The sequence below is a fragment of the Adiantum capillus-veneris genome, chromosome 6 (assembly GCF_014529385.1).
Source record: "Adiantum capillus-veneris isolate H3 chromosome 6, ASM1452938v2, whole genome shotgun sequence".
Taxonomy (NCBI): domain Eukaryota; kingdom Viridiplantae; phylum Streptophyta; class Polypodiopsida; order Polypodiales; family Pteridaceae; genus Adiantum; species Adiantum capillus-veneris.
The window spans coordinates 821,017-846,347 of record NC_140936.1 but is presented as its reverse complement, the minus strand read 5'-3'; positions in this window follow the sequence as shown (position 1 = coordinate 846,347).

Here is a 25,331-nt window from a genome sequence, read left to right as displayed (position 1 = left end):
CTTGGTCTACAGGTTGCTGCCCCTGAGCATCGGGTGATTGCTGATTGTCATAATCATAGTTAAATGGATCAATGTTTCCAGCCTGTGCTTGAGCCCTTGTGTAGTACACTCTTCCTAATCTCCTGTCTCCCTCTGACATGCATCATTACTTGAAAATAAACGTTTCCCCAGCAGGATCGCCAAATGTGTTGTGGGTTAGGTCAACACATGAACATCATACACAGCAAGAATAACCATCTACTCCACCATACGCAGGCTACTGTGATGACTGCAAATGTGTAGAGGAAGAATACTTACTTGTGTATGCTAACCCGCAGCGAGGTGTATTGTGTAGTGGCAGATAGGGACAAGTAGAATCTGTCAAAGAGGAGGTTTCAGGTTGGAGCGAAGAATTCTCGGATCTTGGCGATGGCGAGTGCGTGACAGCAGGTAGTCGTCATGCAAGAGACTTGTGAGGAAGAGTGCCCACACACCTCATTGTTATACGTGTACGCACCATAAAAGCTCCACTACTTACCTTTCCTAGAGTTATGTGAACCGGTGGCAACGTGGCACACATGGATTGGTCATTTTATTCCATAATCTCTTTAATGATTAACACATTCATTCTAGTTGGCCCTTTTTCTTATAAAAGCTGGTATTGATTCTAAAATTCCACTCGCTCTATCACTAGCACTGGTTTATAATACTGAGATTTTACTAGTTTTGATACTGGGTTATGGAAAATATTTAGAATAGTCGAGTCTGACCATCCCTGGTCATCAGTACCTCGAATACCAGTATCATCACCTTTGGAGGTCTCCTTGTCACTAGAATAATATGACTTAATCTTGGCCCCATTATAAACACCTGGCAATAGTAATCTAGATAAGTCTTTCAGCCTCACTGTGCCATTCAAAAATACCCAATCAACTTCAAATGGACTAGCCCAAGCTATCTTCAAATTCGGTTTCCTAGGGCCCAGCTTCTGAAACTCCCTAACCTTTATCCTTCTATCATGCTAGTGCTTTCTGTGTTGCTGAACAATCTCCTGTTCTAGCATGGTTCTTTGTTGTAACTCATCCAGCTGCAATAATTCCTCCAGTTTTTGTTTGAGATTATGATTAAAATCTAATCCATATTTAACTACCATTATGAGACTGGGAATGAAAAATTCAATAGGCACTACAACTTCAGTACCATACACCATTTGGAAAGGTGTCATTCCGTTGGTGACTTTATAAACTGTTCTGTAGGCCCATAGAGCAGTCTGGAGCTTTATATCCCAATGATGTGGCTCCTTCTAAACAATCTTGGTCAAAATATTTTAGTCCTATTACTGCTTTCTGCTTGACCATTTCACCTAGGATAATACGGAGTCAATTTCCTGTGCTTAACTGGGAGCATCTTCATCAAAATTTCCATTGTGTCATTAATGAAATGTGTCCCTTGATCATACACAATTTCAATGGGGCACCCATAGCGGAAGATAATTTTTTCAAATAGAAAAACAACAGTGGACTTGGAATTATTATTTGGAAGAGCCTTGATCTCTACCCATTTAGTGGCATAACAGGTAGCCATCAAGATGTACCGGTTCTTCCTTGAAGTGACCTTCTTGAATGGTCCCATGAAGTCCAGACCCCATTTCATGAATACTCACAGTGGTTGTACTGGAGTGAGTGGAGTCATATCAGCTGTGTTGGTCTGCCCATTCTGTGACATATATCACAAGTCTTGTAGAAACTTTGGACATTCACTATCAGGGTTTGTCACCATAGTCCGTCTTGCAGAATCTTCTTATAAGTGATATCAGTGGAGAAGTTTCCTTCAAAAATCCCCATCGTGTGCTTCAGAGATGACTTTCATCCTTCCTTCCATTGGCACACACCTTTTAAGAACACTATTTATGCCCAATCTATAGAGCAACCCTCTGGTTATGGTGAACTTTAGACTCTTAATGATCAGAGATTTCTTGTGATTTTGAGTCCAATTGTGTGGGAATACTCCTCTTGAAAGGAACTGATATACATCATACCATTCAAGGTCTAAATTCTCCTCGACTATCACCTGAAACAACTCTACATCTATTGGCTCATCCCTCAAGGATATTTTAGAATAGCCTTTAGTACTCTTGGAAAGAAAACCAACACCACAATGAGATTTTCCAGGCTTGTGGAATATGTGGAACTCAAAATCCATTAAGAACATCATCCATCTGATTAATCTTCCTTGGATAATAACTTTGTTGATAAAAAATAGTTGTGACTGATGATCATGAATGCACTCCATTCGATAATAAAAGTGGTTTTTCTCCTATCTTCAAGAGCAATCTTTAACTAGTTTTAACCACTATAGCCATCCATAAAACTACACAGACATGGCCTGCAATCTCATCAAGAATCATATCGATGAAGGGCAATGGAAAGGGATTTATGATAGTTTGAGCATTCAATTTTTGGTATTCCACAAAGACTATAAGTTTCCCATTCTTCTTTGGTACGACCACTATAGGAAATAACCAATCACTGCTGGTGACTTCTGTGATGAATTTGGCTTTCAAAAGGTTGTCAATTTCCTCTTTGACCTTCTTAGCTTAGTTTGGATTCATTCTGTACGTCTACAGACGTACTAGCGTGGCATCTGGCTTCAAAGGTATTCTGTGCCAGCAAACCTATGGATCTACACCTTTCAAATCAGCATGTTCCCATGCAAACACATCTTTGTATTTCTAGAACATAAGTCTGGTTTTTCTCTCTCATCCTCTGCTTGCAAGGCTCACCCCCTCCTTTGTAGGATTTATGAAGACTTTTTGTACACACACACAAAGCATCCAATTTTCCATTGGACACAACCTTTGATTTTTGGAACCTTAGCATTTTGGAAGTCTTAATGGGCTGAACCTTAGGGTCTTTAAATCTTATTGTTTCACCTTGCTCTTTTGCAGATGGCCCTCCCTTTGGATCCCTATTTTCCCTCCTTTGGATCCCTACTGTGGCCGGTCTACCAGCTTTAACCAATATTTTAGCTTTTTCTCCCTTGGTACTTCCCCATATTAAATGATCAGGTTAACATGAGAAAATCATTTAGGATAATTAGATATTAGTTATTATGGCATTACCTCTCTCTTGAAATCATAGTCGTCGTCAACTATGGAGTAGAGAAGATAAAGCCGATTCATTAGTCCTTTTTTCCCAGCGGGTAGAGGATCCCTATTTTACCCTACGACATCGTTCTAGAATGGAGGACTAATCCACTTGGCGCTTGAGAGCCTAAGGCTGCCGCAAGCATGTCTGCACATTAGTCCTATCGATCTTCCATAGCAGAGTGACAAGCTCTACTTGGTGTTTGGGAGACGTCATCTCTGCAAACTTGATCTAAGCATGCATACTACTTCATTTTTGTGCACAATAAAGAAAAAGAGAGTCTTACAAGACAAAAACTTTGTTCATTTTAGACATTTGTACATTTGCTTACTCTAGGGAAGCATTGTAAGCATTGACAAGGTTTAGGTTATTCTTTAATTGTATTCCTTGCATCCATCTAGCATCTTCAAAAGGATAATTCTTAAACTTAATAAGATATCGTTGGATAGTCTTCCACCTCTTAATACCTTGTGTTCATTTTGGAGAATGGACTCGGGTTGCAGAACCTCTTCTTGGTCCTCGATCTCCGGTGGGTCCTCAATAGTTGGTTCTTGAGGTGGCTCTCCTTTGTAAGGCTTTACTAGGCTCACATGAAAAGCATTGTGTATGAGCCAATGGCTGGGCAACTTAAGTTCATAGTCCATCTCATTGATTGGCCTAAGAATCTGGAAGGTACCATAGTACCTTTTTGCTAACTTAGCATAGTACCTTTGGTGTGCTGTAGCATTCTATCACATCGTGTGCCATAATCGAGCCTTGGGAAATTTTAGTAAGACCCAATTATTTTCTTTAAAGGCTTGGACTCTTCTGTGCTTATTAGCAGCAGCCTTTTGCCTTTGCTGTGAGATAGAGATGGCATCCTTTATCTTTTGAAAAGATTCTTGTAGGTCTCGGCTATACTCATCTGCACCAAAGATCTTCTCGTGTACCTTAAGTAACATGGGACTTTTTGATCTTCCCTCAATTACCTCGAAAGGTGATTCTCCCGTGGAAGTATGTACAGTGTTATTGTAGGCATACTCCACTAAGGGTAAGTACTTCTCCGATTGGGACCTTTGATCTGCTTTTGTTACATAGGCTTTTAGTAGATCAAGAATTTTTAGGTTAGCTATTTCACTTTGGCCATCCGTTTGTGGATGATAGGCCGAAGAGAAGTTTAGCCTTGTCCCTAAATTCTCAAAGAGACCCTTCTAGAAATTAGTGGTCATTCTAGGATCTCTATGCGACACTATGGACATTGGCAAGCCATGGTACTTGAAGATTTGTGATATGAAGAGGGTTGCCATTTGATGGGCTTTGATAGTATTTTTGATAGGTGTCAAATGATCTTGTTTGCTGAACGTGTCTACTATTGTCCATATTCCCATATTCCCATGGATAGACTTAGGCAATCCAACGATAAAATCCATGGATATGATCTCCCATGGTGAATTAGGGATTGGAAAAGGTTGAAGCAATCCAGGTTGCTTCCCTCTATCAAACTTCTTCTTTTGGCATACCACACACTTAGAAACATACTCTTGTATGTTTGCTTTCATGGTAGGCCAGTAAAAATATGTTTGAATCCCTTTTAGGGTAGACTAAATCCCTCTATGCCCCGGATAAGGAGGAGCATGAAATTCATACATTACTTTCTCACGTAGTGAGTTAGTAACACATAGTCTATTGCTATAGAGAAGATAACGATATCGTAAAGTAAATGGTTCCTCTTTCTTCCCTAGTGCAAGGGCTGAAATCACATCTCTAAAATCGGGATCAATAGCGTACTCATCTATCATAGAAGATAGATCATTGTGAGTTGCTATGGAAACCGCATTCACTCTCGATCGTCTTGAGAGTGCATCGGCTACTTGATTATGCTTGCCAGAAATGTGAGCAATATGAAAATGAAATTGTGAAAGGAATTTTTTCCACCTCATTTGTTTGTCGAAGCTTGGTCTACGTCATGAAGTACTTAAGGCTTTGGTGATCCGTCTACAGAATGAAAGGAGTCCCCAATAGATAGTGCTTCCATGAGTCTAAGGCATGTAGAACTGTGAGGAGTTCCTTTTCACATATGCCATAGCTTGCTCATAGGCTATGGCATGCCCTTCTTGGAGAAAAACAACTCCAAGGCAATCAACACAAGCGTCACATTGGACCTCAAATGGATTTGAGAGATCTGAGAGTGTACGCACAGGTTGAGAGATAAGCTTTTCTTTAAGGTTTTCAAAAGCATTGTTCTCCTTGGCAGACCATGTATACCTAACATTTTTCTTTTTTAGGTCATGTAATGGTCCCACGATTTGTGAGAAGTTTTCTATGAAGCATCTATAGTATGCACACATACCTATACAACTTCTTAGTTCATGAAGATTCCTTGGTTTAGGCCATCCTTTTATTACCTCTAACTTTGATGGATCCATTTGGATGCCATCTTGAGAGATAATGTGACCTAAATACTGAATCTCTTGTAAGAAAAACTCAGTTTTCTTTCGGTTAACATAAAGTTTATGCTCTCTTCAAACTTGAAATAGGTGTTGCTTGTGTTCATCTAATACACATACAATATGTGCCGTCTTTCTTTTGTACTAGTAACACGGGTGAGAAAAATGGAGATGAGCTAGGCCTAACCATGCCCTTCTCAACTAACTCATGCACTTGCCGCATAATCTCCTCTTGTTGAGCTTGAGAAACTCTATAAGGAGGTTTATTAGGCGGTGAAATTCCTGGAAGAAGTTCAATTTCATGGTCATCATTGCCTCGTTTAGGAGGTAGTTCACAAGGGATGTTTTCAATAAAAATATCTTGGAACCCCTTGAGAAAATTGAATAACTCTAATTCCTTGTGATTGTTTATATTTTCTTTTGCTAAAGCATTGGGTTCATTTTGAGAATCTTTGACAAAAATCATGTACACAAAAATAGAGCTCTTTATTGACTATTGAAAGCTTGCATATGTACAATGGGTATGGTGTTACCCAACTCCTTAGCATCTATGTACATATATTTTTACCTAAACCTAAAGTATATTTTCCTCTCATGGAATCTAACATTGGCAGCCATGAGATCAAACCATGGTGCCCCTAGGATTACATCCTAGTGCTTGAGAGGAGAGATAAAGAAGTCCTCTTTGTCCACATAGCTTTGGATGTGGAGCCTCAATTTCCTAATTAAGGGAGTGATTGAAGCTTCTTGCCCCTTGAAAGAACCAGTGGTGGGTAGGACATCTCCCATCTCACAGGCTTGGATGCCTAGCTTGGTGGCCAACTCTGTGGATATGAAATTGTGAGTAGAACCAGGGTCAAAGAGAATAAAAGAATCATGTTCTCTTACCTTTCCCCAAGCATGGCATAGAGGAGATCCTTTGTGGTGAGCTTTCGCTTCTTGGAATTCAACCAAGGTAGCTCTAGGAGGCTCATGACAGGTGTTCTTTTGGGGACAAGCATGGTACGCATGCCCTTGCTCGCCGTCTTGAAATAGTGGTTAGGAGACTTTTGGACATTGTCCTTCCCCTTAGGCTCATTGGAGCCCTTGTTTTCCGTGGGCTTAGAGTTTCCCTTAGCCGCTATTTGGAGATTGATTTGAGAAGCCACCATAGTATGGTGTATAGCCACAAAGATGGTGCATGGCCTTTGGGGTTGACATACTCCGCCATTTCTTCAGTTAAGCCCGCACAAAATTGTTGTCTTTTCTCTCTAGAATCCATATTTTTGAAGACAGTGGCTTTGAGATGTAAGTCCAAAAACTTGTCTACATATTTGTGAATGGATTCGTAGGGAGAGAGCTTCAAGCTTTGCCATTTGGTGAGTACTTTGTCTTCGGCATCGGTGGCCAAAAACTTCTTCATAATGGAAGCTCTTAAAGATTTTAGGGTTCGTGGGGCTTCACCGTTGGCCCGTAGGCTATACCACCATTGCCTGGCAGACTTTTGAAAGTGCATAGCTCATGGCATAGCTTAGAGAGCTCCATGAAGCCCTCATCTCCAAACACCACATCAAACTGTTGGATGAAAGCCAAGACTTTGTTTGTAGAACCAAAGGTGCCATCGTAGGTAAGGAAAGAGATGCTCTTTCCTCCCTCTTTGAACTTCTTGAGCTTGGACGATCTCTTCCACACGGCATAGGATTTCCTATGGCCTCTTCTTTTTGATGGTTCAAACATTGCATCATTGCTATCTTCAGAAGATGAATAATTTAAGGAAGATGGAGAAGAGAGTGACCTCTTTCTTGCCTTTTTCTTGCCTTGGTCCTCCTTGTCGGCACCATCACTTTCTTCATAAGAGAAAGAGGATGAAGAAGATGGAGAAGAGGGTGACCTCTTTCTCGCCTTTTTCTTCTCTTGGTTTTTGTCATCCCTCTTTGAATTATGGTGTGGAGAGATTTTGATGGTCTTCTCCGTTTAGGAGGTGATGGAGAGTGTTTAGGCGGCGGTCTTCATGGAGCCATCTCCACCGAGGTGGCAGGAGACTCAATTCTTTCTCATTCCTTCGGTGGGGGCTCTTGAATTTTCCTTTGTGAAGGAGAAGCATCATCAAGAAGCAAATTTTTGAGCCCTTCGTATGGATCCTCTTCTTCTTCCGGAATCGGAGAGAGGCCTCTTTTGGAAGTCTCGCAAGGAGGCTTCCTAGGTACTCTTCGTCATGGTGGAGAGTTTGGAGAATCCTTGAGCACGAAGTTGCCATTGCACTTCACTTTGGAGGGATGAATTTCCATGGCTTGTCGTATCCTAGAAACAAGGAAGTTAACAAGCATAGCGGCATCATTAGTAGCCTACTCATTAGAAAGATCAAAGCTATCAACATTAATTTCATTTTCTTTATTATTGTCAGCCATTCTAACAACTTTTAGGTGTACTTTGGCACTTCAAGTCCTAGTTGCTACTCCTCTTTACCCCTTTAGAAAAGCACTCAAGCTACTGTACTCGTGGCTCACATACCATTAAGTGCAAGGAATAGAAGAGAGGATCTTCAAACACCAAAACAACATCGGCTCCCATCAAGATTCTAATAGCTCAATAGTGGTTAATCCGTAGGCAAGCCGTGTAGGACTCCACTATTAAGACCATAGCCCTCGACGGTGATGCCCCGTTATCTGCACGAAGACACGCTCACTGCAAGGCTGAAAAATCCCTATTCTACTTACTCATTTGAAATTAATAATAACAACTAGTTATAGCTAGCTTGAGGACCTCCCTTCTTGAGCAAGAAAAGAGAAACCTTGTGCTCTGATACCAATGTAACATTTAATGGCCTAGTAACTTGTGTGAGATTTCATTAGAATAGGTTCCTAATGAGCATAACAAGAGTGCTTGGGTGGAGAGAGCAACAAAAAACATAACACCTAGTTAGATAGGCATGAACAATACTTCAAAAGAGAGAGAAATTAAGCTATTGACAATAGTTGAGGACCGGATTTATATGGATCCGGTCCCCCCTCCAAAAGGCTTTGTATTATAGGTTTCCCCCATCAACGGAGACATTTTACAATACAATTCTTCGTGTTCCTTCAATAACTAGCTAGTGCATTGAAGATGGAAGCTTCAAGCATTAGCAAACACTTTCAAACACAACATTAATTCCCTCACGGTCTCAGACCCAAGACCTCACACACCTTCGAAGATGGTGAGAGCTAGCGGGATATGAGAGTAGACTAAGAGGAAGGAGTAGTTTTACGAGAAAGATGTACATCTCCTCACATAATCACTCATATTAGCATAGCATAGCTTAGTAATTAGCATGGTAGAGGAGAGGAGCATGCATTGAAGCTTGACTCTTGGTTGTATTTGCATCACAAAGCCAACAGTTGTTGGTGTAGGCCTCCCTTCTCACAAGCTTGGAGTAGGAGATAAGCTTTCCATTAAAGGTTGAGAAGGAGAGAGAGATTCTTCTTGCTTCACACATAAGATAGTGTGAGTGTTGTGGAATAATCCTTTGAAAAATCAGCCCCCTCTCTCTCTTGGTCGACCCCTCTTGCTAAATTCTCTTGCTGGCACCTCATTGGACCTCCCCAGGCTAATAAAATTTAAGAAGCATAAGTGATAGCCTTCTGACATGTGTCCCCCTTTCCCCTTTTGTGAGAGCTTTAAATAATTAATTAATGCAAATAAACTCTCATTGGACCCTTTTGTTTCCTGGCCAATAAGAATCAGGCAAGCCATTGGGCTATTGAATGCTCATTGGACCCCTTTGGAGGTTGTCCAATAGTCTTCTAGAGAGATTAATTCTTATTGGTTATTTTATTAAGTGTTTTTAAATTTAATAAACTAGATTTACTCTAGCGTAATTCTCATTGGTACACCTTCATGGCCATCCAATAGGATTTGAGTGCACCTTGTGGGCATCTGGGCTAGGTAGCTGACATGTGTCCCTCTTTCCCTTTGTGTAAAGGAAGCTTGTGAGTGTGTGTGTGTGTGTGTGTGTGTTTCTCTCTCATCCCCTACTTGCAAGGCTCGCCCCCTCCTTTGTAGGATTCACGAAGACTTTTTGTACACACACACAAAGCATACAACTTTCCTACGTTTAACCATTGGACACAACCTTTAATTTTTGGAACCTTAGCATTTTGAAAGTCTTAATGGGCTGAACCTTAGGGTCTTTAAAGCCCATTGTTGCACTTTGCTCTTTTGCAGATGACCCCCCCTTTGGATCCCTATTTTCCCTCCTTTGGATGGCCCCCCCTTTTGATCCCTATTTTCCCTCCTTTGGATCCCTATTGTGGCTGACTATCAGCTTAACCAATATTATAGCTTTTTCTCCCATGAGGCTCTAAAGGACAAAAAGCAAGGTAAGCCTAAGGGATCTTCACGTAAGCTAAAACCAGACATTGAATTGGGAACAGATCTAAAGAATATTTTTGAAGAGTGTATCCTGAATAGTAAAGTGGAGCTCACATTGGGGGCTATTCTGGGAATTTCCAAGAGCGAGTTCTATGAGGAGATCATCAACATTATAAAATGGAAGCGACATATATCGAGTGAGCAAGAGCCAGAATTAGTTAAGAGCCAAGTGGTTCCACACATTGAAGCAATTTTGCATGATTATGAAGAATATTTGGCAGATCTTGAAGAAGAAGAGACTCCTTATTTCATCTATTCACTCTTTGTACTCTGTACTTTTCATTATCAATGTATTTCGCTCTTCGTGTCGCGTCACACAGTTACGACCGCTGAATATGGCCAAAAATTGGGAACATTAAAAAAAAAAACCAGTTTCTAAATTTGCTAAGTCGCGAGTGTGGGTTGCGTTTTTGTGGTTTTTATGTATTTGAGTGTAGGACATCTCTTTCCGAGCCTATTTTTGGGCCGCTTTGAAAAAAAACAGAGGAAGGTTGAAAATAGCCACTTTTCGGCGTAAAGACGATAGCTTGCAAGCAAAAGGAGGCTATTCTACTGTGATGGCACCTTGAGATTGAGATTGAGAGTGAGAGTGAGAATGAGAGTGTGATTGAGAACTGTGCACAAGATTCAGAGTGAGATTGAGAAAAAAAGGGTTTTTATTTAACCTAAATGTGAAGGAAAAAAAAAGCATAGCGAGAAGCAGAGCTGCAGGCAGCGAGGAGGAAAGAACCAGTCGTGCAGGCTACAAGGATGCTAGGGAGATGACGAGCAAGAGACGAGATTTGCTCAGCATGGCGGCGTAACTCTATTTGGGGCTAATCCTGCCTCATTTGGCGCTGGTCGAAAGTTGCCACTGCCACATCATATGGACGGTTCCCGCCACGTCAACTACCCATTAGCGATGTTAGCGACATCGCTAATGGGTAGGCTATTTTAAGTAGGGATCCATGCAACCTATATAAAGGGAGGTTTTGTGTGATTCTTGATCATCATCTCGAGGTCCTTCATCTATCCGGAGAAGAAGAAGAAGCTCTTAAGCTTCAATTACCGGACTCTTAAAGACATATGCCATCCAAGCCTAATCTCTGAAGGCGAGAAGCCAAGCTCTTTCTCCAGGAGAGGAGGTCAAACTCCTAAGCCAAGGTTAGCCCAAGTTCTTCTCCTCTTTTCATTTTAGATGATTATCAGAGCTTAAGAGATTCCTTCCCCAAGAGAGAGGGCGATCATCAAAAACCCGATCATCTTGAAACCCGATCATAGAAATCTCCTAAGTTCTCATTTAAAAACCTCTTAAGCTCTCATTAACATACTCGAAACCTCATAAGCCATCATTAACCTAGTCTAAACTGGTTAAGCCATCTTAAACCTTGACGACCATAACCTCTAATCACTCATTAATTGCCCAAGATTTGAAGGAAACCTCATAAGCAAGATCCATGCTAAGCTTCATAAGCTCTCTAAATACCGAGCTTCTAATCCTAAGCCAATTCCCTAAACAAAGCCAAAGTTCTAAGCCATCATTAGCCAATTGAATCGGGAAGTAGAAAGCAAATTGGATGGCCATTGGAAGGAAAAACTCTTGTGCCTTAACGAGAAGAAGCAAAAAGTGGGACAAATCAGGTCTTTGATAATTTTCTTCATTAGCACCTGGTTTAAGCCAGGTTTCATCTTGTAAGGATAATTAAGCCTCCATTAATGATTGATTAATGATGATTATGGTTGATTAACTGCAATTAAGAGAACCATTTGTTTTGAGCATTGTTGTCGTTAATTGTGCCTGTTGCACCTCTTTTCCCTGCACCTCTCACAGCCAGGGGCCCGATGCCTTCCCGGCTCACCTTTTGCACAATTACCCCCCGACATTCTTGGTGAACCCGATGCAAAACGAGCTGAGGTGGGAGGTCAGGATGGAGATTTCAGCAGAATTGAAGCAGTTTATTGAAGATTACAACCTGAATAGATTTGATAAAAATCTAGCAACAACAGATTTGCCAAAAATGTTGGGCTTAGTTCAGAGGTGTTTGCACGAAGTAAAAGTTATGAAGATCAAAGAGCAGATTGATGCTACAGTGGAGATGGCACTTGATGTTGTACATGAACAGTATGGGATTTTTCAAGGTCATGATCCAGATGGACTCCTTGCATGCTATCAAGTGAAGATAAAGTGGGATACTCTTAACAAATCTATCAAGAAGATGGGCCACTACAGGCTTCTAATGGTTCTATTAGCACTATAGCTGAGCAAGGCAACAAATTTATCACAGATGATTGCATAAACGAATCTATTATACAGACAATAGATAATGAAGTGGCCGAGACTGTGAACCTAACACAGGATGTACCTGATAATTCCAATGAGCTTATGATTGCTTATGGCAATATGTTTGTCGATTCAATTATCACAGAAGCAGATTCCATAATTGAAGGTTTTTTGGCCCAATCTGAAGAAAAAGGTTATAGCTGTATAGCAGAGCTTTGTAATGCATGTACCCCTTCAGAGGGGGTGCTTGATGAACCTTTTTCAAGTTATAATGGCTTGCTAAGTAGCATGGATGCATATGAGGAAGCAGAAGACGATATTGAAGATTGCCTACATCATGTTGATTGCAAACAGGATACTGACATAGATTGTACATCTATATATGGGCTGCAAGAGGAGCAACTCCTATAGCTTTGTTGAATGATGAGACTTCCAAGGGTGATTTTCCCAAGGATGATATGGATGAAGATTTTCAGGACAAAGCTATTATTCATTATCAACCTCAAGAGCCAGGTAAAAATCTCTCTAACGATATAGGTCCAGAAATTCCTAAGAGTTTTTGTAATGGTTGTGAAGCTAGAGGGGGTGGCGCTGCTAAATCATCACTAATACTGCATAAATTGCACATGATTTTTCATTTTCTTGGACGATGTGCCAAATGTGGCTGGATTTGGATATTATTCCTCATTCTTATGTCAATAATGTCCTGGCTACTAGTAAAAGGGAGTCAGATTTCTTTAATTCTTGCTGGTAACGACCTTAAGTTACCAAAAGTTTCTGAGATGTGGTTGCTGCACTATGCTTCAGGTGAAGCTCTAGTATATTGCGGAGGCCATCAATGCTATGTGATCTTAATGGTATTTGATCTAGGTGATTCAGCCTCCATTAATGATTGATTAATGATGATTACGATTGATTAACTGGAATTAAGAGAATCGTTTGTTTTGAGCATTGTTGTTGTTAATTGTGCCTACTGCACCTCTTTTCCCCGCACCTCTCACAGCCAAGGGCCCGGGGCCTTCCTGGCTCACCTTTTGCACAATTATCCCCTGACATCGAGAGGTTATGACATGTGCTATGCTCCTCTTGTAACTATTATACATACAGACTCCTTATTTCATCTATTCTCTGTGTACTCTGTACTTTTCATTATCAATGTATTTCGCTCTCTGTGTGTCACGTCACAGAGTTACGGCTCGCTGAAAATAGTAAAAAATTATGGACTTTAAAAAACAAAAAAAAAGTTTCAAAATTTACTAACTTGCGAGTGTGGGTTTTGTTTTTTGGTTTTTATGCATTTAAGTGCAGGACATCTCTTTCCGAGCCTATTGTTGGATTGCTTTGCTAAAGACTGGTGGAAGGTAAAAAATAGACACTTTTGGTGTGAAGAAGACAGCCTGTATGCAGAAGGAAGCTATTCTACTGTGATGGCGCCTTGAGATTGAGATTGAGATTGAGAGTGAGAGTGGATTGAGAATTGTGCACAAGATTGAGAGTGAGATTGAGAACTGTACACAAGATTGAGAGTGAGATTGAGAGTGAGATAGCTCGGGGGTGGTCATGAGGTTATAAAATGAGCTATGCTCCTCTTGTAACTATTATGCATACAGACTCCTTATTTCATCTTTTCACTCCGTGTACTTTGTACTTCTCATTATCAATGTATTTCGCTCTCCGTGTCGCGTCACAAAGTTACGGCTTGCTGAAAATGGCAAAAAATCGTGGACTTTAAAAAAACAAAAAAAAGTTTCTTAATTTTCTCACTCGCGAGTGTGGGTTGCGTTTTTGTGCGTTTGAGTGCAGGACGTCTCTGTCCGAGCCTATTTTTGAGCCATTTTGCTAAAGATTGGAGGATGGTCGAAACTAGCCACTTTTTGGCGTGAAGAAGACAGCCCGTATGTAGAATAAGGCTATTCTACTTTGATGGTGCCTTGAGATTGAGATTGAGATTGCGAGTGAGAGTGAGAGTGAGAGAAAGAGTGAGAGTGCGATTGATAACTGTGGACAAGATTGAGAGTGAGATAGCTCGTGGGTTGTTGGGAGGTTATGGCAGGAGCTATACTCCTCTTGTAACTATTATGCATAGAGACTGATCCTTATTTCATCTATACATTCTGTGTACTTTGTACTTTTCATTATTGTTAACCCTCACGGCACACGGACATCCTATGATCTATAAACGTTGTATTATTTAGAGTCAGGTACCGGGCTTGTCGGACCAATAGGGAAAGGTAGAGTGATCGCCGATGAGAGGCGCACTTTAACTGGGACATTCAAGGGATTAGTTGGCTAAGCATGGGCGCCCAAGTGTGAATGGGGTGAGCTCCTATAAAAGCCAACTAAACCTAATTTTTACTCATTCTCTCATTTGTGCAATTGAAGAGTGCTCTTGCTCCATCTCCATCTCCATCTTCTTCTTCTTCTTCACCTCCTCGTGTGTGTGTGTGTGAGAGAGAGAGAGAGAGAGGGAGAGTGTGTGTGCGATCGAGCATTACGAAGGCACGATGGCGGCGAAGCGGTTGAGCGCGGCACGACTGCAGATTCTTCTTCATCGCGGCGAGGAATCCACCACGAAGGCGAGCGTAGAGCGGTGAGTGACACACCCTTTGTTCTCTTGAGCTTGCTAGTTTAGGCTTGTTGTGTGCTTGGAGCCGTTTGTGGCTCGCACACGGTGTATTGGCAAGTCCCTTGCTTCGACAGTGCGGCAAGGAGCGCACATTTTTGGCGCCGTTGCCGGGGATATGCCCTACACTAAGCTCGGTTAGCACTTTACACTTCCTTGTGGTGCAATTTCTATCATAGGAAAGGCAGGGAAGGAGTGTGTGGAGAATTCTGTTTTTTTGCGTTTTCTGCATTTGCTGTCAAGTTTCAATTTCTGCTATTGTCTGCGTTTTTTCAATTTCTGCAATTTTTGCATTTTCAAGTTCGACGTTTTCAATTTCTTTGATTTTCTGCATTTCTGCGTTTTTTCAATTTTCTGCATTTTCTGCATTTTTAATTTCTGCGTTTTCAATTTCTGTATTTTCTGCATCAAAAAAAAAAAAAAAGTTTTTTTTGGAAAAAAAAAGAAAAAAAAATTTCTGGAAAAAAAAATATTTTATTAAAAAAAAAATAAAAACAAAAAAAAATTCGAAAAATAAAAACGCGAGCGAGCGGGCGGCTAAATTTTTCGAAAATAAAAAACGTGACTCTTAAAACGGACGGGCTGGTTTGTATAAAAGGTAGATCGGGATTGTTTTCCCAAGCCCAGGCCCAGGCCCAGGCCTCAGTCTTATGATATATACTAAACTCACTCTTATATATATACCCTACTCCCTCAAGAGAGAATGAGAGCATGTGGGACAAGTCCTCCACTCTCCTCCTTTCTCTTCCCACTTGCACCCTTAGACTTTCTAGTTTGGGCCTAGTTCCCTACTGGAAATTGACAGTTTTAGGGATTCCGAGGGCATAGAGTGACCAAACGGAGGGCTGTAAAGCACGACACGACCCTCTGACGGATACGCTCGTTTCGAGCTATCACACGGCCCATTCCACGACACGCTCTAAAAAATCTAGCAAAAAAAAAACAAAAAACACGCTAAAAACTAGTCACAAGACCTCCTAGAGTAGCTTTTTGACACCTTAGGGTATCAAAAGCACATGCACTTACGCTCTGGGCGGGTGCTAGAACACGAGCATATTGAGGGTGCCTCTGTTCATACGGACACCCATTACCCATCCACGATAAGCTCTAGACCCTCAGTGGGGACACAAGGTAGCACCACCCAAGACCCTAAAATAGCAGCTAGTGATTCCTCCTCCGACTCAGAAATCATGGAAGCATACCCTACCCAAAACACTGAGAGAGAAGGCCATGCACCTCCCGAAGCTCCACAGCCTAGTACTAGTATGTTTAGCCGTTTCATGGAAACATTAGGTAGAGCTACTCGCTCGGAACCTGATGCAAATGAAGCACACGAAAGGGGTGGGGAAGTGGGCTCTCCTTTCACATCGCACGTGGACCCCACACCCCCAAAGAGTGTCCATGTGGATATCCTGCCAACTTCTTACCAAGAAGGCCCTGTTGAGCTGCCTCCTTCAGAAGTTCCCTCTAGAGTACCGTTGGTGACAAGTAAAACCACGGGGAGCAACATTGCTTCTATCTCACAAGAAACCATTAACACGTCGACTCTAGAAGGATTGTTCATTAATGATCATTGGACATACGACCTCCACACTGAGGTGTTGACGGATCTACACTCTGGCCACGCTTACCATGTAGGATGGATAGAGATTGTACAATCCACCTCTAGTGCCACGAGCATCGAAGATCAACAGAAAATGATCTGTAATGTTATCCATGGCATTATTCAATCAGAAAGGCAAAACCGAGGGGTAAATATACTCTCAACTGGCCCCATGAGATTTCTGGATACGAGCAAGGCTCAACAGCCTACTCTATCACAAATGGAGACTCCTCTAATGAGCCCCATGGACCCATCTTACGTCATTTCACCTGGGGTCTCTATGCAATCTGAGCCTCCGAGCGAAAACTTTAGCTTCCCTAACTTGGCTCAACCCTCTATTAAGGAAAACCCAATGCTCACTCCAGGGATAAGCCTGACAGAGAATGTACCGATGACATCTACGGTTAGCGCAGTGCCACTACCTAGTGTCGTAGTACCTAATATGGGGCCTCGACCTTATGTGCCTCTAGCCCCTTATGCACACATGGCCCCCACACCTCCAATTGTACCACTTGCTTATGCTCCTCGAGTGCCGCTCCCTAGCTCTTATCCGAGTGGACCTATGCCCGGTTATGTTCCATATCCTGCATCATCCACACATATGCCAAGACCGGCACCCGTTCCTCTCCCACATATGATTCCAAGAGTACCTCCACCGGCCCTGCCTCCTCACATAGGTGACTTGGCAGCGTTTGCTCAAACCATAGGTCGATCTATCGCGGAAAATATGCGTCATGCATCTGATAGAGATCCTAGAAGTAAGGCAGTACAAATTGCCAAACTCACGCAAAAATTCAATGGGGATGAAGATGCTAGGAAACACATTGAAGTGTTTAAACAAGTATGTGATTCCTTAGGGGAACGCAACGAACTACATAAGTGCAATGCCTTAAGCTTGACATTAAGTGGGAAGGCTGGAGATTGGTATAGGACCCTAAGGGTGGACGAGAAAACAATCTACCCTACCCTTCGAAGGTTGTTTCTAAAGGAGTACATACGAGAAGGTGTGCTTTGGGGTGTAGCATCTCAGCTACAGAAGGCCGAACGTAAGGAAGGAGAGTCAGTAAGGGACTTCATTAGTCGTCTAAAGCACTTAAACTCTCGTTGCCCTGTAAATGAGCGCTTCAACAATAACCAACTGCTTGATCGATTCATTCGAGGGTTGAGGAATGAAGGAATCTATAATGGACTAGTGATTAGAGGTATCAAAACCTGGGAAGATGTCACTGCCAATGCAATCCAATTAGAGGACAACTTGATGATAGCAGGCATGAGGGTGTCTACTGACACGAGATCCACTATCTCACAAGCCATTGAGTATGAACCCATGACTGCAAAGCCCATTGCCAATGAGCCAAAGGTATTTGAGACATTCTTGACAGACCTCACCAAGGCAATCCAAGAGTCTCTTAAGGATAATCAACCCCCTCAAAATAGTCACATGTATCCAAGAAGGGAGCAACAATGGTGTTCCATTTGCTTAGGTCCACATAGCACTAGTGAGTGCCCTACGTTTAGAGTAAAATTTAATGGAACTTGCAACGCATGTGGTAGGTATGGTCACCAAGCTAAGGATTGTTTAATGATCAAACGTATGATGGCAAATAGACCACCTGTAGCCTGGACGGATGCACCTCGAGCTCCTGTATTGATGCCTGCTCCACCTGTTGAGCAACTACCGCAACACATGGTCCCTAGATCTCAAAATGTTGTACAAGCTACACCGTTACCACCTCCTGTGCTAGGACCGCAGCCCCCGCATCCAAGAGTCGCCCCTATGAACCAAGTGGGTTGCGAGCCATCTAATGCTTATGCAGATGGCTGTGAGGAGGAAATAGACACTAGTATTGCCTACGGACTTGATACATTGGAAGAATGTCCTATATACTACACGGAAGATTGTTGGGGACAAGTCAAGCCAGTTTATCAAGCTGCTGCTCTCGCATCCAGAGGTCAAAATATCAACACCCAGGCTAGGAGGCCACCTCTTCAATGCTACGAGTGTGGTGGACCACATCGAGTAGCGGAGTGCCCTATTAGGCTGCAAAAGAATACTGCACAGATGCAAATGAATCAAGGGAGCACGTCTGCAATGCCAATACTCACATGTAATCGTTGTGGCATAGATCACTTGATTGCCCAATGCCCCTATAACCCAAATGCGCCTAAAATCACACCCCTGAATTTGGTCGAAATTGCTAGTGTGACATCACCAATACCACCCGTCGCACCCGCTTATGCGATTACACGGTCCATGCTTCAAGGGCCAGGCCATATCCTCGAAGAGAGAGATACCGCGTCAGTTATCCAAGCAAAGAAAAAGAAGACACGAAGGAAGAAGTCGCAGAATACGGAAAATTCAAAGCCAAGTTCCAAAACAAACATAGGAACAGGAGATGACCCCGTGTATATGAATGACCTCGAGGATGATTCAGATTCAATCGAGACAATGGAGACTAGAACCAATACCACAAAGGGAAAGACCGACAAAGAAAACCGTAACATGGAACCAAATGAAAACCGAATAAGAGAAAACCATAAGGAGCCTCTGAAAACACCACAAGTGTTTCGAAATCCAATCCAAGACCCCCAAGATAAACCGCAGGGGCAAAAAGGGAAGAATCGTAAAAAGAAGATTGGGACGTACCCAAACCCTGTAGACGAGATTAAGCAGGTGAAACATCTAAGAGGTTTAGTGGAGGAGACTCAAAGGAAACTAGAACCAGAACCCATGCAGGTCAAAATTCATGACACAGTGTTTCCCACGCAAGTTCATCCACCCCACATGAACCATAGACCGTTAGCCATATCTAGTATCATCCAAGAAGGGAGTGAGGATAGGACATCAGAAAGTGAGCATACACCTTTCTTGTTGGAAAGGATGTTTAACGAAGGAATACCTGATCCCATTGAGGAATATGAGATTCCATCCTCACCAGTTCCTAGTCAAGGACCTACACCCTGCAAAACGCCAATGAATGTTGCCAAACTAGTGGACTTCATGTCTTGTGAGGTCCGAACCACGATCATAGCAAAGTTGTATGGAGATCCTGAGTTATTCCTTGCACTTCGAGCATTCCTTAACGGAGAGCTACGAACGGGATTACCGCAGTTTGCGCAACCAAATAGGCCTGACTCGATTATGATTGATGCGGAAAATCATGTGCAATCACTTGACTTAGATGGACACGAGTCTGTGATTGAGGTACCCATTAACGAATTAGAGCAGTATTTTGAAGGCGACGAGTCTAATGCGACCCTACCCATCACTACCAAGGGATTAACTATAAAGGGAATTCTTGATGGTGGTGCGGGAGTTAGCATCGTTACAAAAGATTGTTGGGAATCCATGGGAAAACCCCGCCTCAGTGTTACTAACATTGTGGTAAAGATGGCAAATGGTACCATAGCCAAACCTATGGGGATGCTCAAGGATCTTAAGATCAAAGTTCTAGGACACAAGGTACGACATACGTTCATTGTAATGGATTTCTCTAAACACCTTATGTCATATGAAATGATTTTAGGACGACCATTCATGAGGGAAGCACAAATGGTTCATGATTGGTCTAAAAATCATGTCTATTTGCAATTCCAAGACTCTGTCCTTAGAGTGGATTTGGTGACTGGTAAGGTACACCCCTTAGGGAGTAAAACCATTATTGATCATCGCTCTGACACCACAGTTCACTCGGCCCCACTACAATATTGTTATACTTGTAAGAAGGATACAGACATTGGCCAAGATTCTCCTTATATGGATATCCTACCTGGGATGACTGAGTCGGACAATGTGGATTGGGTCCACCTAGCATCAACCATAGACACTTGGGGAAATAGGGGGACGACCTGGGTAACACCTGAGGGGGATGAAATGCCTATACCCTTAAATATGCTACAAGCAATGCGTATCGCTTCCGACAAGACTCATCCTAAGGTAACAAAGAAAACATACAAGTGGGTCCCTAAAGCTTCTTTAGTGACCATAGCTAGTGCTAAAAAACAGAAGCCTTGTAAGAAACGTACCACTCGCTCCAAGAAAAGTAAGAAAATGTTGCGATGGATCCCTAAACGACTATTGGAAGCCCAAGGATACTATGAAGGAAATGATCAAATCTGGGTGCCCAAACGTAAAGTGTACTCTTACCTGTCACCTGGCCCATGTAAACCCAATCCTGTGGCTCCAAAACAAATTGAAAATCGCGGAAAGGAAAAAATCATGGAATGTTACACACCCGTTCTAGAGCTAGTTTGGGTACCAAAGAAAGAACGATTTGTTCCACCTAGCTCAGGAACAGGGAAATCAAATGAAGCTTCTTGCTCTTCATGTAGTTCCTATACGCAAATAGAAGCTTCGACACAACCTCCGCCTCCATCTATAGTAGTGGACCTCCATGAAGCTACAAAAGAATCCGCACCTCCTAGTGTTCAAGAATCACCTAATGAACCACTTCAAGTTCAATCCTGGGAGAGTACCTTACCACCCTTGCAGCTTGACAAGGCACCTAGGGTAATAGAAAACTACTGGCAAAAATCCTCACCTATTACCAACTGGAACAATTGGTTTCAAAGGGTGACAAGCTCATTTCAAACGGTATGATCTACCCAAGGAAGGGGGGAGTGTTTGTGGACATCCATCATTCACTTGCTTCCCTCTCAACCTTTCTCCCTGACCTCTTAATCTCCGATCTTAGGGAATGTACATATAAAGCTTTATACTCACAAAAAAAAAAGAAAAAAAAAAAGAGCAAGAGCAATTAGCAAACGAGTATGCACATTAAAAGTCAAAACATTGACTCAGACCTACACATGTCACAATTGGTACAATGAAACAGAAACCTATGCCATAAAACACCTTTGATCCTCATCACTTGAGTGATGGAGGGTAGGTAAGATTAGTACGATAGAGTGTTTCTGTTTTAGAGTTGAGAGATTAGCGAAGTTCTCTTTTCCCACTAATGTGCCTCCTGGAGGTATTCCTTTTGTTTCCTAGTGTGTACAGGAGCGTGTTGCTATTGATAGGATTTGGACCTTCATGGAATCTTTATCTCGACTCACTCTTCAAATCAAGCGCGACCATCGACACAAACAGGTGTTTCTTGTCCATTAGCATTGCCCTTATCTTTTTTGCATCTATGATTGTCTGCTTTGATTGTGATTGGTAGCATAATATTCAGCGCATTGGCTTAGTATCAAACATTTAATTCAATGTAATGTTTTGTCATAATCACTCGTTTAGGTGTAAAAATCAAGCAGTCCGACTAAGCTAGTTTGACCAAGCTAGGTATTAGGAATCTTCTCTTAATACCATGGGGAATGCCTTCCTAATAAGCAATGGTTACTTAGGTTCTTAATCCGATTTAGGCAGCATTGTATGAAATGTACTAGGGCTTTCTAGTGGGCTTAACCCTATCGACCTTTAGCTTAAGTATTATAAAGGGAGTTTACTAATGTGATGAGCCTGGGGAGTGTAACAATGTTATATGACCCCCCAAAGTTACAAAATTTAAATGCTGAAAATGAACAAGCAAAAAATCAAAGTGCCACAATGTAAAATTTTAAGCTGGAAGAGAAATCTCAGCTTGATTTGGTACTTCACTCACATGTATCGCCTATGGTACTAGAGCCCTAGAGGTTCCCAGTGTGGGCGCTTTTCCTTGAAAAGCAAAAAACCCAAGGCATACAAAATAAGCACCCACTTCATAATTGAATCAATGTGAAAAGACTTTGGGGGGTCAAAGAAAAAGTAATCAGTCAGGCGATGATTTCATGAGAAATTCCTTTTATGGTAGCTTAACTACAAAGTTTTCTAGATATAGCCTCTAGTCAGCCCTCGAACATGAATACTTGGCTCTCGCGATTAAACAACTTAATTGACCACAGAAAATTAAGAAGCTTACCCATGGTATTAATATTCGATCTCTAGTGCCTTTCGACCGTCAAATTAGTGACCCCAGACTTGTTTAATTTTTTACCTTTACATCTGTTTATGCATTTGATTACATTGCAATTTAATGTTCATTGCTAACAAATTGTTTGAAATTCTTTTACCAATCAATGTGTCTACCTAAAACTGCATATGCTTTTTAAGAGAATGCAATTACTGTGCCAATGTTGTTTGATTTTGCAGTGACTGAAGAAGGCTAAGGACATTCATCTCAAATGCTCTTCCACCTCGACGACCCAGCTTCAACTTAATAGCTTCCGAGGACGGAATCTACATCAGGAAGGGGGGCATGTTAACCCTCACGGCACACGGACATCCTATGATCTATAAACGTTGTATTATTTAGAGTCAGGTACCGGGCTTGTCGGACCAATAGGGAAAGGTAGAGTGATCGCCGATGAGAGGTGCACTTTAACTGGGACATTCAAGGGATTAGTTGGCTAAGCATGGGCGCCCAAGTGTGAATGGGGTGAGCTCCTATAAAAGCCAACTAAACCTAATTTTTACTCATTCTCTCATTTGTGCAATTGAAGAGTGCTCTTGCTCCATCTCCATCTCCATCTTCTTCTTCTTCTTCACCTCCTCGTGTGTGTGTGTGTGTGTGTGTGTGAGAGAGAGAGAGAGAGAGAGAGAGAGAGAGAGAGAGAGAGAGAGAGAGAGAGAGAGAGAGAGAGAGAGAGAGAGGCAGTGTGTGTGTGCGATCGAGCATTACGAAGGCACGACGGCGGCGAAGCGGTTGAGTACGGCACGACTGCAGCTTCTTCTTCATCGCGGCGAGGAATCCACCACGAAGGCGAGCGTAGAGCGGTGAGTGACACACCCTTTGTTCTCTTGAGCTTGCTAGTTTAGGCTTGTTGTGTGCTTGGAGCCGTTTGTGGCTCGCACACGGTGTATTGGCAAGTCCCTTGCTTCGACAGTGCGGCAAGGAGCGCACAATTATCAATGTATTTCTCTCTCCGTGTTGCATCACAGAGTTACGGCTCGGTAAAAATGGCCAAAAATTCCGGACTTAAGATAAAAAAAGTTTCTAAGTTTACTTATTTCTTGAGTGTGGATTGCTTTTTTGTGCTCCTTATTTGTTTGAGTGTAGGACGTCTCTTTCTGAGCTTATTTTTGGGCCGCTTTGCTAAAGACTAGAGGACGGTAAAAAATAGCCACGTTTAGGCATGAAGAAGACAACTCGTATGTAGAAGGAGGCTATTCTACTATGATGGCACCTTGAGATTGAGATTGAGATTGACATTGAGAGTGAGAGTGAGAGTGCGATTGAGAACTGTGCACAAGATTGAGAGCGAGATTGAGCGTGAGGTAGCTCGGGGGTGGTCAGGAGGTTATGAAACGAACTATGCTCCTCTTGTAACTATTATGCATTTAGACTCCTTATTTCAGCCACTTTTGGCGTGAAGAAGACTGCCCGTATGTAGAAGGAGGCTATTCTATTCTGATGGCGCCTTGAGATTGACATTGAGAGTGAGAGTGAGAGTGCGATTGAGAACTGTGCACAAGATTGAGAGTGAGATTGAGAGTGAGATAGCTCGGGGGTGGTCGGGAGGTTATGAAACAAGCTATGCTCCTCTTGTAACTATTATGCATACAGACTCCTTATTTCATCTATTCACTCTCTGTACTGTGTACTTTTCATTATCAAAGTATTTTTGCTCCCCGTGTCGCATCACAGAGTTGCTGAAAATGGCCAAAAATTATGGACTTTTAAAAAAAAGTTTCTAAATTTGCTAACTCGCGAGTGTGAGTTGCGTTTTTGTGGTTTTTATGCGTTTGAGTGCAGGACGTCTCTTTTCGAGCCTATTTTTGGGCCGCTTGATAAAGACTAGAGGAAGGTCGAAAATAGCCACTTTTGGCGTGAAGAAGACAGCCCGTATGCAGAAGGAGTCTTCTACTGTGATGGCGCCTTGAGATTGAGATTGAGAGTGAGGGTGAGAGTGAGAGTGACAGTGCGATTTGAGAACTGTGCACAAGATTGAGAGGGAGATTGAGAGTGAGATAGCTTGGGGGTGGTCGCGAGGTTATGAAATGAGCTATGCTTCACTTGTAACTATTACACAGAATCTTTATTCCATCTATTCACTTTGTGTACTCTCTACTTTTCATTATTAATGTATTTCGCTCTCTGTGTCACATCACAAAGTTACGGCTTGCTGAAAATGGCCAAAAATTGTGGACTTCAAAAGAAAAGGTTTCTAAATTTGCTAAGTCTCGAGTGTCGGTTGTGTTTTTGTGGTTTTTATTTGTTTGAGTGCAAGATGTCTCTTTCCGAGCCTATTTTTGGGCTGCTTTGCTAAAGACTAGAGAAAGGTAAAAAATAGCCACTTTTTGGCGTGAAGAAGAAAGCTCGTATGCAGAAGGAGGCTATTCTACTGTGATGGCGCCTTGAGATTGAGATTGAGAGTGAGAGTGAGAGTGAGATTGAGAGTGAGAGTTAGAGTGAGAGTGTGATTCAGAATTGTGCACAAGATTGAGAGTGAGATAGCTTGGGGATGGTCAGAAGGTTATGAAACGAGCTATGCTCCTCTTCTAACTATTATGCATTGTTGGACGGAGCGACTCACACACCCATGAAGTGCATGCAAACACTACCTAGATCAACATAATGTCAATCGAGGACACAAATGACACGATAGGCACACGGAGGAAATCTCTTTAGCTTGTTAGGTTGAGACCATCCTACACATACAACACTCTGGAAGGCCAACTAAACCACAATCACGAACCTCTCTGCTCTCAACTACACCACCTAGCCACATACACACATCCGGGAGGTAACTCACCTAATCATGCGAGATTCATACGAAACTTAAGGAACACCATCCCCTCACTAGGATACACATGTCCCTAAGCTTCTACACTCAAAACCCTCACTCTAAACACATCTGCGGAAAATGCATAGGATGACAGAGCAGAATTTTGAAAGTGCTCAAAACTGAAATTTATGAGTACCTA